Here is a 19,014-nt window from a genome sequence, read left to right on the forward strand (position 1 = left end):
ATCCTTACCTCTTCAGCTTCTGGTAGCCCGCGGCATTTTGTGGCTTGAGGCAACATAACTCCAGCCCCTGTCTCTGTCTTCACACAGCATCTCCTCACTGTGTCTCCCTCCTTCTTTAAGGGTGCCCACTGCACTCCAGTGTGACATTATCTTAACTAATTACATCTGCAATAACCCTGTCTCCAAACAAGGTCACATTCTGAGGTACTGGGGTTAGGACTTCAACATGTCTTTTGAAGGGACACAATACAATCCATCAAAGGGCTCAAAAAATTTTCCCTAAGACCTAGGGAGTGGAACATCAGCCCACAGTGTTCTCTCCTATTTTCTCTATGTAAGAAAGCTTTAATCTGTGGAGAAGAAAAGCAAAAAACACTGTTCCCCATTGCTGCTGAAGTAAGGAAAAAAAGACATTCCCAGCTAAGTAGAGATGGAGATTGATACATTCTTTTGGTTTAGATACTCCTATCTTCCCTTAGTCAAATTTAATGCATATATGTAATGATCTGAAGGAGCAAATTTCACTAGCCTCATTTACCATGTAGTACAAATTTGGTTTCTTCCATCAGCCAGGATTGAGCAGGAAGAAGAGAGGATTTTCTTATGCCAAATCTCCACCAACATCACAGTTTAGCAGAGGGGCATAACTCCATTTTTCACACTGGAGTGTGCTGGTCATCAGTCAATTTTTATTTTAAGTAAAAGTGTACTGGCAGCAGAGTTCTGGAGTGTCATCTGTAGGGGAATGTCTAGCTTTGGGATAGGCTTGCTCTCTCATTGAAAGAGCCGTTGCTGTGATCCATCAAATAGTAGCTCACTCTATACATATTTAAAACCCATCCTTCATGAGAAATTGTGGTTGTTGCAGAGTCATTTTCACTGTGGCAGGACAATATATTAATGGCCCCTGCTGCCTTTCTCTGAACCATCTCCAGAATATACCATGAATCAAATGAAGAATTAGCACTGGACCAGAAAATTCAAAACAGAAAGGCCAGTAGCAATAAGTGAAGAGGAATTCTCTTTTCCACTTTCTGAAATTCCATCAATTACTTCGTACACTAATATTCTGAATTCCAAAATATGAAACCGATAATGTTAGTTACTGACCTAAATATTACTCTTAAGCTAATAGCAATATTATTCAAAATCTATTAATATTTATAATGACTTACAAAGGAAGAGCCTTCAGTGAGGCAAGTTTTAAATGTGCTAATTAAAAAAATGTATTTTTGGTGAAACGTATCATCGGTGCCAAGTGGAAAGGAGTGATCCAGAGACTTTCTAGTGCCCTCATGCTCCCTGGTAACATCTGAGGCTATGAGAGAGACAGTTATTCATTTGAGCCACTGTGAGACATTTATTCCAACCAGGATACAGATTCTAATGGTTTGAGTTTTAAATAAAATTAAATAAACAAATGACATCTGACTTTTAGAGTTATCATAACAAAGGTGTGGAGAGTGGATCTAAGTCTCAGCCCTGGACCATTCTGAAAATGAGGAATATATTACTGACCTTACACCTTCCAGTTGTCCAGGGTTCCTTTCCTTAGCTAAAATGTACTATGCACTTACTATGTGTTAGGAATTCTTATAAGTACTTTATATAATTAATTTCATTCAATTGTCACAGTTACCTGTTGTGTGGGTACTGTTATTATTTACATTTTCCATTTCATGCAACTCGGGGTCCAGAGATACGTTGATAAAGTCCCCACAACTTTCTAAATTCTTTCTTCTTAACTTTAAGAATGAGAAATTAAATGCCATAGGCAACAAGTACAACAAAATCTCAGTGTCTTACAAAAACAGTTTTATTTTTAGCTCATTTTTTACCATCGTAGTTCATCTAGGACTCAGCTCCCTATTTTCTTCATTCCACATGTATGCACTGTAGTTGGAGTACACCTGTCTCATATCAGAGGGAAAAGAGAGGATAGCCATCTACAGAAGAACTCTTAAAACTTTGGCTTAAAAGTGGCATATAGCAAATTTGATGACCAAGTCTGATGTTAAGAGGATCAGGATACTAGGTAGGTTAATATCATGAACAGAGGAACAGTAAATATTTTGAACAACGGTACAATTTATTGAAATAATTGCATCTTACATTAATGGGATAGGATCATGAATTAAAATATGCTTCAAAACGCTTTAAAAGATTATTTGCTGATATAGTGTCCTTCCTCATCTCTTATTGTAGTCTTTGATTTAAAATCTAATTTGTCTGATATAAAGATTGCCACCCCAGCTTTCTTTTGGTGTCCATTAGCATGGTAAATTGTTTTCCACCCCCTCATGGGTATTAAAGAGGGCATGTATTGAATGGAGCCCTGGGTGTTATATGCAAACAATGAATCATGGAACACTACATCAAAAACTAATGATGTAATGTATGGTGATTAACATAACATTAAAATTAAAAAAAGATTATTTGCTTTTTAAAATGACAATGATTGAAAGTAATCTAAGAGGAATTAAAGTTGATTTAATGTTTCTGAAAAATTATTATTCAAAAGATTGGGAAAAAAATTTTTAAAAGCTTAGTCTAAATATATTTTATGAGGTACTGTTAGATAAATTGTCCAATGATTAGGTATGTGCCTATAGCCTAGGTCAGCTTTTGAAATAGGGGTTTGTGATTAGTCAGCATATAGCTCATCATTAGAATACAATAAGTGGATGGAATTGTCCGGGGAGGAAACCTAGAGTAAAAAGTGAAGTGACTATAGATGGCACATAAGAGAACAACACAATTTAAGTAGAAATGAGAGGTAAGGAATCTAATCAACTTAATCAACTTAAATCTCTAAATTTTCTACAGAACTGAGTTTTGATCATAGCTTGCATCTTGAAATTTCATAATGTATGCTGACTATGCTGGTGAAAAATGCTGTCCAACAAAATCAAACGAGCAAAACCCTTACATTGGAGAGGAGGAGAGTCAATACCACTGCTACCCTCCACCTCCCATCCAACTGGTTTTCATCTTTCATTCTCTGACTTCTATTTCGGATATGCTCTGGGGTCTGGGGTCAGTTGGTGTGCACTACTAATCAACAAAGACATGGAAAAGGAGTCATGAATGGAACTTTACTAAAGTGAGCAAAACAGGTGGAGCCCATGTGATGTGAATATACGGCAAAGTAGGGAAAACCACACCAATGTCAGAGGTCCTGCTTGTAGAATATTACTCTTTTTTTTTAATATTTTATTTATTTATTTGAGAGAGCGAGAATAAGAGAGAGAGAGCACATGAGAAGGGGGAGGGTCAGAGGGAGAAGCAGACTCCCTGCTGAGCAGGGAGCCCGATGTGGGACTCAATCCCGGGACTCCAGGATCATGACCTGAGCCGAAGGCAGTCGCTTAACCAACTGAGCCACCCAGGCACCCTATTACTCTTTTTTTTTTTTTAAGATTTTATTTATTTATTTGACAGAGAGAGATACAGCAAGAGAGGGAACACAAGCAGGGGGAGCAGGAGAGGGAGAAGCAGGCTTCCTGCGGAGCAGGGAGCCCAGCATGGGGCTCGATCCCAGGACCCTAGGATCACGACCTGAGCCGAAGGCAGACGCCTAACAACTGAGCCACCCAGGCACCCCATAGAATATTACTCTTATAGCTCATAGTCTCTATTGCCTGTTAAAACACAAGGCTCCCTGGGAAACAGAATGCTTTGAACTGTGTTCTCTTGGTCATACTCAGAAAAGCACATCTGGCGCTTACAAAATATCTAGAGTCAGGAAGTTCAAAAAATTTCATTAATGAAAAGTAATTTTAATCTGATACTTTCTTGAGGACAGATTTTGGCAGGATATTGATAACACCGTTATCCTTTCACTAGTTTAAACTAACCATATAGATCTTATCCTTGGTTTTGTCCCTCTCCCTCATGCCCACATACAATCTGTCATCAATTGGGTGAGTTCCACTTCCCAAATATTCCTGAATACAACTGTTTATTTTCATCTCCTTGTCCCCACTCTTCCAAGTTCTTATCTGTTGCATGGATGACTATTGATCTCTTGGCTTCCATTTTTGCCACTTTTACAGCAAGGAATAATTTTTTTAAATGTAAATCTGTGTATTTCACTCCTCTGATCAAAGGTCCTCAATGGTTTCCACTTTCTCTTAAATTTAATTCCAACTCTTTTATTCTAACCCAGAATGTTCATCATGATCTCATTCCTCCTACTATATCCCCTCTGTCTTTCTATAATCCAGGAGAATGTAATTCTTTTCTTTAAAACACCAATCCCTTTTCCTGGTTGTAGGTCATTGAACTTCCTGTTCCTTTTCCCTGGCATGCTTTTTTTTTTTTCCCAATTCTTTGCACAGTGGGCTCATTTCATTCTGTAGATGTTCATATCTAATCTTGTTAATTTCCTTCATAGAACTTCCAGAATTATTAATCTAGTATATTTTAAAATTACTTATTACTGTATATTTCCCCCCAGGTAGCGAGGTAGAGACCTTATCTGACTTGCTTACTCTATCCTCAGAAACTAGCAGAGTACCTGTTACAAATAGATATTTCATATATCTGTTGAATAAAATGGATGAACAACAAGGAAAAGAAAAGCTTCTGAAAAGCAAATGGGGAATAAAACTGGGAGATGGAGAATTAAGAAGACAATGTCCACCACATTCACAGTTTTGCTGAAGTCTGACCATAAGTGTGTATGTGCCTTTGTATGTTGAGCCAGTGTGTGGGTAAGGGAGAGAGCTCAGATGATGCATCCTTCAGAGAAAAGCTTCCCAGATGCCCCTGGGAAAAACAGATGGCTGTTAAGCTTCAATTTTTCCCTCTGAGCCTTTAAAATCTCACCTTATTCCCAGCTCTGAGTCAAGGGGAAATATCAGAAGGAATAGAAATTAAAAAAAAAATGTTTTACATTACTCCAGTGACATGTCTCCCAGCACTGTTCACATGTAGCACAAAAGCCCTTGACGTATTGTAGGAGCATCAGAGACTTGCTTAAGGATATATATATATATATATATATATATATATATATATATATAAAGTTAGAAATGTACTTAAGAACAGACCTCTACATGCCAAGATATTTATCTTGCTATTCCTCTTTCTCCTCCTTGCCTATTACAAATGCATTCTAAACATTTCTCCACAAACTTTGAAGAATTCATCCACCTCGGGTACCATATTAATAACAATGATTTTCCTATACAATGTACTGCTATGAGTACTTTCCATGTATTAGTTCATTTCATCCTCATTTCATCTGCAGAACAACCCTGTGAGTCTAGCACATGTTGTCCCCACATATACATGAGAAAAATGGTATTAATTCTTTAGAGATTATAGAATCTACCTAAGATCACATGTGTGGTAAATGATAGAATTAGGATTTGAACACTGGTAGTTTGCACAGGTTTCATAGATTGTTTCTCACTGTAGCATGATCAAAAGCAACAATTCAGCCCACTGAAGAGCAGGACATCTAAAAGCCCATTGAGAGTATGTAATTTTTCTTTAACCAAGTTTAACTCTTTTCATTCCTCGCAGAAAGTCTTCCAGAATGTAATTTATGTCAAATGCAAAAGAAATAAATCTATTTTCTTAGACTCTTTCCACTGTGAATAAAAATTCAAACCAACCTCCACTTCCCATTTTAGTTTCAGATGTTGCTAAGATGTATAGAAGAAGCTGGTTGGTAGTACTGATGGGTAGTGCTGGTGGACTACAGACCTATGCCTTTCCACACACTTTAATGGAAGGCATGGTTAAGATATTAACCCTTGAGGTTATGTGATTATGACTATGTAATCATTAGCCTTATGATTATGTGAGTCTCTGAAGGGCTGTATGGAGCTAAAAGAGGTCAAAATGGTATAATTTGCATGGCCCAATGTAAAATTAAAATGAGGGCCCTCTTCTTTAAAAGTTATTAAAAATTTCACACCAACAGCAAAACGTTAAACCTATTGCAGGGCCTTTTTATACACATGGACTGGGTGTTATATGCAAACAATGAATCATGGAACACTTCATCAAAGACTAATGATGTACTGTATGGTGACTAATATAACATAATAAAAAAATAAACACATGGACTTGTGCAACTACACAGTTGCACACCCATAAAACCGTTCCTACTTAGAGACAAGCCCTGAGGAAAATTGTCAGGTTGGAAAAATTTTTCTTTTGATACATTAACCTTTTGCCTCCCTGAACTTTCTGGTTTCCACCTTGCCTAATATCCCTTCTGTGGTTTTCTTCAGGAGCCTGATCTCAGCCAGTAATGCCCTCACTGAGCTTTTCCTTTTTGCTGTCTCTATCATCAAGGTTTCCTGTCTTTTCCTTCTTGCAACATTTATCAATCACATATTATATGATTCATCTTTAATAAATACTGGAGATTGAGAGATTAAATCATATAATCTCTGCATTGAAGAGGAATATAAGCTACTGGAAGGGGAAAACAGTAAATAGTAATTAGCTCTCTAGTGGCATAATACTATTGTGTAGCCAAGGAAGAGAAGCCAATGAAAGAAAGAGGAGAAAGAAAGAAAGAAAGAAAGAAAGAAAGAAAGAAAGAAAGAAAGAAAGAAAGAAAGAAAGAAAGAAAGAAAGAAAGAGGAAGGAAGGAAGGAAGGAAGGAAGGAAGGAAGAAAGAAAGAAAGAAAGAAAGAAAGAAAGAAAGAAAGAAAGAAAGAAAGAAAGAAAGAAAGAAAAGAAAGAAAGAAGGAAAGAAAGAAAGAAAGAAAAAGAAAGAAAGAAGAAAGAAAGAAAGAAAGAAAAAGAAAGAAAGAAAGAAAGAAAAAAGAAAGAAAGAAAGAAAGAAAGAAAGAAAGAAAAAAAGAAAGAAAGAAAGAAAGAAAGAAAGAGAAAGAAAGAAGGAAGGAAGGAAGAGGAGAGAAGGAGAAAGATTCTAAGAGTAGTTGAAGAAGAGACTTATGCACCAATTTGGAAATCAGAATTTTCCATGTCAACAGTGATATTCTAGTCAAAAAGATATCATCTTCTTAGCATCCAGTTGTTTCCAGCATGACAAATCTTTGATGAATTCATTTGAAATAATGTGATTTTTCAAAGGGTTTGGAAAGAGAATGGAGAATCACCAGAAATCCACAGAAAAGTTTTTGGCTCTTTTGAAGTATTCATGCTCCACGCCAACACTACTGCTCATTAGCCCTTCCTGCTGGAGCTGATTCCCTCAGGACAAAGTCAAGCTTGACTACCACGGTTAGCCATGGCTGCTAAGAGGGAAAAATGGCAATTTCTTTCAGGTGGGGGGTCACAAAGAGTTGAGAATTAACGATAAAATGCATTTACTCAATTATAGTAAAGTTTTAGTCACATCTCTGTCTCTAGAACTAGCTAAGATAGTGGAGGAGGGTATGAGGAAGAGGGATAGATGCACATGCGTGTGGCTAGCATTCCTAGTTATTTAAAATATAAGTCTCTATTTGCAATACCCTCCCCTCTCCAAAAGACCTGATGGAAAACTGGAACAAAACAGTCTTTAAGGCCCCAAGGGCATTCCTCTGGAATTCACATTGTGAGTTTTTTGTAAGCTCATGAAAATATACTTTAATCATTCCTGATTATGGGATTTTTGACAACTGTGCCTGATTGAAAGAACTGTTCTAATAGCTTGAGGCCCTTTTGATGTTCCTTCTTAACCATGTATGGTGTTACATATCCTAATATAGGCTAGGAGTAACTTAGTTCTATATACTTCTTACATACAGAGAACCCAAATATACATATGTGTGTGTGTGTGTGTGTGTGTATGTATTCAGTTCTATTGAAAAAAATTTGAGCCCAAGTTTGTGGTATAATGGGGTCCACCTATAAGATAATAATTTTATAGATACCTTTGAAGATTTCTAAAACCCCAAGTGATATATTTTACATAGAGTACAGTTAAGATAATAAATTCTTTTATGAATGGTATAATTGCTGTTCTTGGTGTTTTCATACACAGAAAGGCAATGCAATGACAATAGACAGATTTCTGGGAGTGGCTAGACAGGCAAATATGAAGGCAGAAAGTCAGAAACACTGATTAATAAGGAGATGGAATCTTAGAAATCAGGCCTCAGTGTCTTACAAAACTACATATTGTGGGTGCCTGGGTGGCTCAGTTGTTAAGCGTCTACCTTCAGCTCAGGTCATGATCCCAGGGTCCTGGGATGGAGCCCTACATTGGGCTTCCTGCTTGGCAGGAAGACTGCTTCTCCCTCTCCCACTCCCCCTGCTTGTGTTCCTGCTCTCACTCTCTCTCTCTCTCTGTCAAATAAATAAATAATTTTTAAAAAATAAAACAAAACCCCCCCCTACATATCAAGGCTGGTCCCCAAATCAAGTTCCATTGCTGTGGGTAATCAGAGGCATGGGTAGGATCACAGGCATGTGTCTGAACCAAATGGAAAATAGAATAAAGTTAACTTTCTTCAAGTATTGTGCAATATCCTGAAGGCCAAGATAAGGATCCCAGTCTTTAAATTTGAAACTCAAGAAGATATAAAGAGAAAATTTTTATCTAAGAAATATTCTAAAATTCATAGGACTTCATTTCTGAGAAAACATTCCTTAGCAGAAGATCCCACACTACTTATAATGCAAATTCTAGCATACCTTATATTTGTGTTGTGTATGTTACTAAGTTTATAAATTTTGCTGTTCAATATATGGAACATGCTCCCTAAGGTCCAAGTAGCGCACAGTATAGAGAGCCAAGGGACTAACTTTTGGAGGAATCTGATTTTCCGCCCAGAAAATGAGGAATATTGTGTGATTTGCCTAAAGGTATACAAACAATTAGAAGAAACATACTCATCCCTCAACAATTCTTGAATTCCCTTCATTTTCTTATGGTGTACCAAGAAAAGAGAACATATAAATAAGAAAATGGAACTCTTATGACTTATTGACATTTTTATGGAATCAAAAGTCAGATTTTGGCCCCAAAGGGGAAGAGTTCTTTTCAGTGATTAACATATTACCCAGAAATCTCTGGCTTCCTGGAATTCTCAATAAAAATTCCAAATCTCTTGGCAATAACTTTCAAGCACCACAATTTCTGCCAATAAAAGAATGATCATTCAAGTTGTGTTAAGCATACTCTCACTTTGGTTGTTTGAGAGTCCAATTAAGGAAGGCCAAATTACGTGTTCTGCAAGTATTGCTTGAAATACTGGAAATCACACAGGGATGCTTGGTTCACTAAACTAGGTGATTACCTTTTTTGGGGAGAATGTTCATCATAGTACAAAGACCTCATTTAGAATGAGAGAAAATTCAGGTTAAAAAGTATTTATGGTTTAGAGCTCGATATTTCCATCCCCTAAATCTGTGATCTTTGGGTAAATAAATGCAGTCAAACACTATGCACAGTTTTCTTGGAAAACAAAGTTTCCCTTAGGGAATCTGAAGGTGAAGAGATACAGAAGGCACTAAGACTTGAGAACTTATAAATAGGCTATGGAGATGGGGAAAAACTATATGAATCTGCTCAAAGTCTTTGGGGAATGTAGCATAAAAAGAAAGTGAGCAAAGGATCCTTGAGAGCCATATGTTCATTCTTATATGAAGAGAACTACCTCCAGTAAGATCCAACTTCAATCTGGTTGGAAAGAAGTTTGATACAAAACAGGAAATATTTGTTGTCATGTGCCAAGTAGACAAGAAAACTACATAATTCTTTTTTTTTTGCATTCTGTTGTCATTTTATCAATATAAATGCAGTGACAATAACTTAATCAATGAAATTGTAAAAATATAATCATAAAGACAATATTTACTGCTTTGGATTCAAACACAGCTGGATTTTACTGCAGTTGCATGATCTTGATTATACCACCTAACTTCTTTAGTTCTTATTTTACTCACTTTTTTTTTTAAAGCCAGGAATAATATATTCTGTCTTCTTGGAGTTATGAGTATTAAATGAGTTATTACAGATAAAGGCTTATGTATGTAAACTTCAAAGTGCTGAACAATTTTGAGTACCCAAAAATATTTTCAGTGGTAGTACTAGAAGTGGCAGAATATATGAACTGAGGCCCAGAGAAGTGATGATTTGTAAGGTCAATGGTTGGTGGCAGAATTGAGTTTCAAATTAGATTTCCAATCTCCCTTCCAGTGATTTTTCTACTACATCACAACCCCCAAAAAAGCTCATCTCTGAGCTTTGATGATTTCATGTTCCAATATGATCAGGACCTATCTGGTCTCTTCAACCATGAACTTCCCTTATAGTCTAATAAAAAAAAATGACAGAAATACATAGAGGTGAGCAGTCACAGCAAGTCAGGATTTCACCAAGGAAAAATATCAGAGTCCAGTTAGCTAATGCTGCTCTCAATTTGCCAGTTAACTTTTAAGTTCTCCAAGTATTTTCTACATGACGTACCCATCTTCACTACAAATTTTTGTATTTGAATTTGTAATATTACTTTCAAATTCAGTTTGTTTCAGATTACAGCAAAAAATTAAAACAAAAACAAAAGCACAAAATGGTTTCTTTGAAATAATGCAGAAGTAGAATTCAGAAAACACACAGACCTCTTAAGCATTTACTTAATAAATACTTAAGTATTTATTCTCTTAAATTTCTAGGCAAGCTAAAAAAGATGTAAGAGGGTTTATAATTTAAATCCCTCCCTTGGTCAATCTCTCTGCCTGAGCGGCCCCCAGGTGTCTTCTCATGTTTTTTGTAGTCGTGTAGGTTATCAAGCACTTGGGTTGCTGGATAGGTGTAAATCAGTGAAGGTGTGGCAGGCTGAGATTTTATTCTAGTTTACACACCTGGATGTTGATGGTATTACCTTATCTAAGTATAATAGGCAGAATAATGACCTCTCAAAGATGCCTACACTCTCATCTGTGTTATCTATGAACACGTTACTTTATATGGTAAAGGGATTTTGGAGACGTGCTTCAAATTAAGATAATTGAGATGGGGAGATAATCCTGGATTATCCAGGTAGACCCAATCTAAGTATATGAGTCATTAGCAGTGGGGAATTTTTTCCAGCTGCAGGAGGAGTAGGGATGAGGCAGGAGAGGAGGTCAAAGAAATTTCAAGCTTAAGAAGTATTTGTGCCATTGTTGTCTTTGAAGATGGAGGAAGGGATCCACTAGCCAAAGAATGCAGATATCCTCTGGAAGCTGAGAAAGACCCCCTGGGGCAATAGCCAGAAAGGGAATAGGGACCGAAGTTTTACCATCAAATAGGACTAAATTCTACCAACAAGTTTTGTGAACATGGAAGCAGGCTTTTTCCCTTGAGCCTTTAGTAAGAAACGTAGGCTGATAGCCTGATTACTAAGCAGACAAATCAGCTGGACCCACGGGTTTCTGATGTGCAAAAAATGTGAGATACAAATTTGACCCATTTTAAACTACTAGCTTTGTAATTTGGTTATAGCAGCATGCATTATAGTGTTGTTTTTTTTTTAAATGCTGTCTTGACCCAGTTTTGAGGCCCTGACTAGAGGAAAGTCATTTTTCCCTTCTTAAGTGGCTAAATCCAGGTTCCAGTGACCTCCCTTATCTGGCTCTCACACTCTGGGCCACCATACACCTGCCCTCATTCTTCCAGGTTCAGATACCAGACAACCAGGAGCAGCCCCTGTGCTCCAGAACCTGCTGAAATTATTCAATCTTAAACCTGCTTGCCTCACCGTTCCTTTCCATGGAAACCACTGACAAATGTGTTTGTCAGTGGTTTCCTTCTCTTTGCCTCCTGATTGACCCCAGGACTTCCCCTGGGACTGTGGGTGCTGTGTTCTCCTTAGGCAACTGTGAGTATGATAAAACTGTAAAACTCTTTCCAGTGTCTCTCTCTTGAGCTGTATCTGTTTTCACCATACCTCACCTGAGCTAACATGGGTAGAACACAGGAATAGAAAACTAATGCATGAGGTTACACCAGTATTACATGATTACCCTCAGATGTTCCAGCCCTCACCGTTTACTTAACTGTCCTGAAAAGGAGGCCATAGGTTATTGGGGTGCTTGATGGCACTTTCCCGCTGTCACCCTCATTTCTAATTCTGCAATTTGATGGGGATTTTGATTATGTATAGTATAGTTATATCAGCTTTAATTTGATAACTTCCATAGCATATTTTTTCCCCATTTTTAAGCTTTATGCATAGTTAAGTCATATATTTTTCTTACAACAGGTATCTGATTTAAAAATTCTTTCTAGGAGCACCTGGGCGGCTCAGTTGGTTAAGCGTCTGCCTTTAGCTCAGGTCATGATCCTAGGGTCCTGGAATCCAGCCCCATGTCAGGCTCCCTACTCAGTAAGGAGTCTGCTTCTCTCTCCCTCTGCCCCTCCCTCTGCTTGTGGGCTCTCTCTCTCTCTCAAATAAATAAAATATTTTAAAAAATAAAATAAAATAAAAATTCTTTCTATTCTGACAGTCTTTTTAAGTGTAACATTTGGTCCATTTACATTTATTATAGTTATATTACCCCATTTAGAGTCCTCTCTGTCACCTTATTTTGTGTTGTTTGCACCCCTTTTAAAAATTTCTCGTTTCCTAGCTTAATTTGAGTAATTTTCCTTGTTTTACTATCCATTAGTTTGGAGGTTATATATTTTATTTCCATTTTATTATTTTAGATATTTTGATGTGCACATTTAACTTATAACCACAACTTAGTCTTCATCTTTTTCTTGCTTTCAAGTATTATAAAGATTGTAGAGCACTTCAACTATAATTACTAAAAGTACATGGCATTGTTTTTGTTCTTTTAGATCTGCATTGATTTTTTTAACATTATACTGAATATTGTACTTTTATATAGTCAAAATTTGTTCACATTTATCCATATATTCACCATTTTATTTGTTCATCATTAGATTATGCTTCTCAGATATTCCACTTGGGATTACTTTCCTTCTGCTAGGACTATAACCTTAGCATTTTCACCTGTAAGTGTTGGTTAGTAGCAGAAAATTGTGTTTTTGTTTGTCTGAACAAATCTTTATTTTGCCCTAGTTGCCAAAAGAATGCTTTGTAAGATACAGATAGAATCCTAGATTGAATAAGAATATTAATATATTGACAGTGTCATTTTTGGTCATCTGGTTTCTGTTATTTTTGTTGAGAAGACAGCTACCAGTCCAATGTTTAACCTTTTTAGAATATGTCTTTTCTCTCTGGTTACTTTAAAGATTTTTCCTTTGCAGTGTTAGACTGATTATGATGGGTTAATGGGATTCATTTTTATTTGTCTTGATTGGGATTTTTGGCTTCCTGAATCCATGATGTTGATGTCTTTTATAAATTCTTGAAAATGTTTGTTGTGGACTGAATTATGTCTACCCCCAAATTCATATGTTGAAGTTCTAACCCCCAATGTGATGGTATTTGGAGATGGGGCCTTTGGGAGGTAACAGGCTTAGATCTGGTCATGAGGTTTGGGCCCTAATGATGGGATTAGTGCCATTTTAAGAAAAGACCCCAAAGAGGTTGCTTTCTTTATGTCTCTGTCATATGAGGACACAGCAGGAAATTAGCTGTCTGCAAGCCAGGAAGTGAGTTTTTACCAGAAATCAAATTTTTTGGCACCTTGAAACTTGGACTTCCCAGCTTCAGAACTGTGAAAATAAATTTCTGTGATTTATGCTATCCAGTCTATGGTATTTTGTTATGGCAGCCCAAGGTATTTCTAAATCATTATTATTCTAAATCATTATTTCTTCAAATATTTCTTTGCCTAATTTTCTCTCTACTCTTTTCTTTTATATGTTTGTTCTGTTTCACGCTGCTACATTCTAGATGTTTTTTTTTTCCAAATCTAAATTTACAAGTAATTCTTTAGTCACTAGTCCTGTTCAATGTGGTTTTTTTTTTTAATTTATTTTAGTTTTCAGTTCTACAGGTTATATTTGATCATTTTGTGAGTATAATTCGCTTGCTTTTTGTTTCACATATTCCGTCTGCAATTCCTTCTTTTTTTATTTAAGTAAATATGTTATTTTTCCACTAGATAATAACAATATCTGAAGTTCTGGGGATTTGACCTTACTATTTACATTTTCTGTTGGTGTTTGTTAGCGGTTCTTTTGTGTGTGTGTGTGTGTGTGTGTGTGTGTGTGTGTGTATGTGTGATTTTTAAATGGGAAAATTGTAGCTTTTAAAATTAGTCTATAAAGAAGCTTTATTGCCTGGTTGAAATAAGTTCCTCCAGAAAAGATTTGTTTGCTTTAATCAGGAGCATGAAAACACTGAAAAGTCACTTTTTAACGCAAAGTCCTTTTAGAACACTAGGAACATGCAAACTGGGACTTCATATACAGGTGACTTCTGGCTTGTGATCATGAATTATTTCTAAGCTAGGTTTCTCACCGTAGGGCCTTGTTTTGACTTGAACTATAGTCTGGCAGTAAGAAAGGAATATCAGGTTTATTTCCAATTCACCTGTACAGGGAGGGTGCTGTTTTTCAGGGTCAACTTTGTGCCAAAGGTAGACTTGCTTCTATTGGACTCTCCACTTGGGTAAGTTCTAGACTTTCTTCCTTTTCTCTGCACACTGTGAGGCTACTAAAATCAAAGCTCATTGTCTTCAGTTTCAGCAAATGTTCTCAAGGGAAAAATTGCTTTAGTGCCCTACTTATCTGTCTGAATTCCCTCTTCCTTAAGCCACCTTTGACCTTGAGGTATTCATTACTTGACTATCAGGTCATTGATACATTTCAAGAAATTGTTTCTATCCAGATTTTTTCAAATGTTTAGAGCATGAGTTTCAGACAGTTTCCTATTATTTTATCCTTCCTGAAACAGAAGTAGAAAGTTGATGTGATTCTGTTGTTCATCTCTTATCTGAAATTACTACTCTATTGTATAATTATATTTTGTGTGTGTAAATATATAAAATACATAATATATACTGTATATATTTGTACTGAACCCAGTACCTTCCCCTCCCTTTACTGATACCCACCATATCTATTCTTTGTTAATCACTGTTCCCAGCTTAAGTACCTCTGTAATCATAACCTCAGATGGATTTCACTCTGCCATGTGCCTCCACACAGCTGATATTAGAGTTAGTATCAAATACAAATTGTTGTTTATTAAGTGACTACAGTGCTAGTCGTTTCCTCAAATCTAAAATTTGGGACTTTAATTAAAAGTGAAATAAAAAAAAGGAGACCTGTGCACATGAAACATTTACAAATGTGATTTTCTAACTTCATATCCTGCCCTCTACCGAGGTCAGTCCTCCAAAGCTGATGAATCTTGTTCCTCAGTAAATGAGTTCTGCTTCTTTTTGTCTTTGATGATTTAAAGTTTTCTATAGTTTGTATATATGTCAATTCATGATACACAACATTTATCCTGTTTGGCGCTAAATAAACTCTTAAAAATTATTTGTCTTCAATCTCAGGAAATATCCAGGTTCAGGTATTTCCTTCCCACTGTGTAATTATTACTGTTCCTGGTGCTCTTATTACACTGATGTTGGCACATTAACGTCTGCCTTCCTCATTTCATCTCTTTATCCTTTCCTGCTAAGTGCTGGGTAAAGTTCTTTACATTGATCCACCAGCTTACTCATTTATTCTCGGAATGTGTTCCTTTTGATGGCCAACCTATCTGCTGAATGCTTTATTTTAACCTCCTGCTTCCACCACTTATGATGAGCTTTCCTTTCCTTAGCCTCCTGCTAAGTGATGAGAGTTCATGGCAGTTTAAGTGTTCTCGTTGCTCTAATGGCATACTACCACCCCCAAATTGCTCAGCCCAGTTCTAACAGCATCTTTCAGTGCACTTAAGATTATTAACGTTAAATGTCTCCCATATAAACATTGCTGCTGCTGCTTATTTCTTTCAGTTTTGCTTTTGTTTAATTTAGAATGGGATTTTCTTTTTTTTTTTTTTTAAGATTTTATTTATTTATTTGACAGAGAGAGACACAGCGAGAGAGGGAACAGAAGCAGGGGGAGTGGGAGAGGGAGAAGCAGGCTTCCCGTTGAGCAGGGAGCCCGATGTGGGGCTCAATCCCAGGATCCTGGGATCATGACCTGAGCTGAAGGCAGACACTTAACGACTGAGCCACCCAGGCGCCCCTAGAATGGGATTTTCAAGAATAGTGCTATTATAACAATCTCAAATTTAGCTCTGTAATATTTTAAACTCTGTGCCTAAAGTTAGCTTTATTTTATAAAATTTAAGATTTTGACTTCTACTACTTAAAAATGGATTCATTTTTCTTATAAAAATATATGAAATACTGTATCTTAATGTCTATTTAGTCAAACCAAAGATAATACCTACACAGCCTTCAAAAGAAAAAAAATTGAATCTGAAAAATTTTCACTGTATTAGTTTTCTTGGTATTTTTAATGACGTTTGATCATGTTAACACAACTCCACTGTGTGTTATTTATGACATGTCAAAATGGCTTAACTCTTAAAATAATATTTTCACTTGTTTGCCCTGAATATGGTCTCTCTTGGTGAATGTCTCACCTTATTTAGGCACCAGAAAAAAAAAAAAAATTGCTGTTGTTAGGTGGAATTATCTGTAAAATGTCAGTTAGATTAAGTTTATTGGCTGTGTTGTTTAGGTCTTCTATATCCTTACTTATTTTCTGTCCTTAAAAGTTATCTGATTATTTAAATTACCCTATATCATACTGGCTGATTTGTGCTAGTTTGTACCTTTAGAGGAATTGGTCTTATTCATCTATGTTGTTATATTTATGTTTGTAGAATAATTCATAGAATTTCTTTATTATCCTTTTAATGTCTGCATTCTATAGTGAGGTCTCTAACACTACTTCTATATTATTTGTGGCTTTTTTTTTTGTCAGTCATGCTAAACGTTTGTCAATTTTATTGATACTTTCAGAGAACTAGTTCTCTGAACTAACAGAAATATCTGTTTCTATTTTATCTATTTTCATTAATTTCTCTTGATTTTTATTATTTCCTTTCTTCTATTTGTTTTTTCCTCCTTTCTATTCTAAGTTCTTGGGATGGAAGCTTAGAATATTGATTCAAACATTCCTCTTTTCAAAGGTATGCATTTAGCAGTTTGAATTTTCTTCTCAGTGCTGCTTTAGCTGCATACCATGATATGTTTTTTTTTTTAATTTTCATTCAGTTCCATGTACTTTAGAATATCTATTGAGACTTCCACCTAGCATCATGATTATTGAGAAGTGTGTGGGTTTTTTTTTTTTTTAAGTTTACAAATATTTACACATTTTCCTGTTATCTTTATTGGCTTCTAGTTCAATTCATAGTTGCTGGGGACATACTCTATATGACTTCTTTTTCTTTTTAATTATTCAAGTTTTTTTTAATGGCCCAGAATATTGTCTATTTTGATGTATGTTTTGTCACCACTTGAAAAGAATATTCTATTGAGTAATTATGTTTAATTATTGATATTTTGGTACACAAGCCTAACATTTTATTTTTGTTTTCTATTCTCTCTGTGTTTTATTTCAGTGTTTTCTTTTTTATGCCTTCCTTTCAATTACTTAAACACTTTTTTTAATTCTATTTATATTTCCATATAGTGTTTTTGGGTGTATCTTTCAATCAACTTTTATAGTGGTTGATATAGGTTTTATATGATATATACATAAAATAAGTCCAATGGTGTCATAATCTTACAGGTAGAGTGAAATACAGAAAGCTTACCTCCCTCATTTCTCCATACCCTCCTACATTTATATTTTCTTCAGTATTTTCTTTACGTATATTTAAGCAACATCAGACGGTTTTTGCTTCAAACATCAAACATGATATATAACACCCAAGAGAAGGTAAGCCTACTATATTTAACCCATATTTTTGCTTACTGTGTTCTTTCTTCATTCTATATTTTCTAAAGTTCCTTCTTTTATTATTTACATTCTTTTTAAAGAATATCCTTTAGCCATTCTTTTACAGTAAGTCTCCTGATGACAAATCTTCATTTTTCTTCATCTGAAAATTTCTTGTTTACCTCTTCATTCCTGAAGGTTATTTTCTCTGGGTATAGGTTTCTGACAGGTCTTTTCTTTCAACACCTCAAAATTATGCAATTTCCTTTTGGTTTCCATGGTTTCTAATGAGAAACCTGTTTTACAAATACTTTTCCTTTTTAGGCAAGTTGTCATTTCTCTCTTACTGCTTTAAAGAAATTTTTTTTAGGTTTTATTTATTTATTTGACAGAGAGATAGAGAGCACAAGTAGGCAGAGTGGCAGGCAGAGGAAGAGGGAGAAGCAGGCTCCCCGCTGAGCAGGGAGCCTGATGTGGGGCTTGATCCCAGGACCCCAGGATCATGATCTGAGCCAAAGGCAGCCGCTTAACTAACTGAGCCACCCAGGCACCCTATGCTTTAAAGAATTTTTATCTTTGGCTTTCAGTTGTTTGACTTTGATATGTCTTAGTATGGATTTCTTTGTGTATATCCTGTTTGAGGTTTACTAATATTTTTAAAAAATCTGTAGATTTATATATCTTGCCAAATTTGGAGTTTCAGTAATGATTTCTTTGAGTACCTTTTAAGCCCAACATCTTTCTCCTCTTTTTCTTTGATTCCAATGATACATCCATGTTAGAGTTTTTGTTATAGTCCCACAGGGCCCTGAGGCTCTATCAGTTTTTATCTGGCTACTTTCTCTCACTTTTTCAATTTGTTAATTTCTATTATTCTATTCTCCAGTTAACTGATCTTTTTTTCCTATTTCTCCTTTCTGCTGCTGTGTTCATCTACTAAACTTTTCATTTGGGCTACTGTATTTTCAAGTTTTATAATTTCCATATAGTTCTTCTTTTTGTCTTCAATTTGTTGATTTTTAAATTTCTTGAAGGGAACTTTTTATTCTTTTAAAATTTGTTTCAAGCCTGTTTGTGGTTTTTCATTGAGGTCTTTATACCATAATGATTTAATATTTTTTGTCAGATAATTCTGTCGTCTTGGTGTTTATTGATTTTTTTCTGGTCAATTTGAGATCTTGCTGGTTCTTGGCATGGTGAGTAGTTTTTCAATTGAATCCTGATCATTTTTGTATTAT

This window comes from Zalophus californianus, chromosome 8 (genome assembly GCF_009762305.2).
Source record: "Zalophus californianus isolate mZalCal1 chromosome 8, mZalCal1.pri.v2, whole genome shotgun sequence".
NCBI lineage: Eukaryota > Metazoa > Chordata > Mammalia > Carnivora > Otariidae > Zalophus > Zalophus californianus.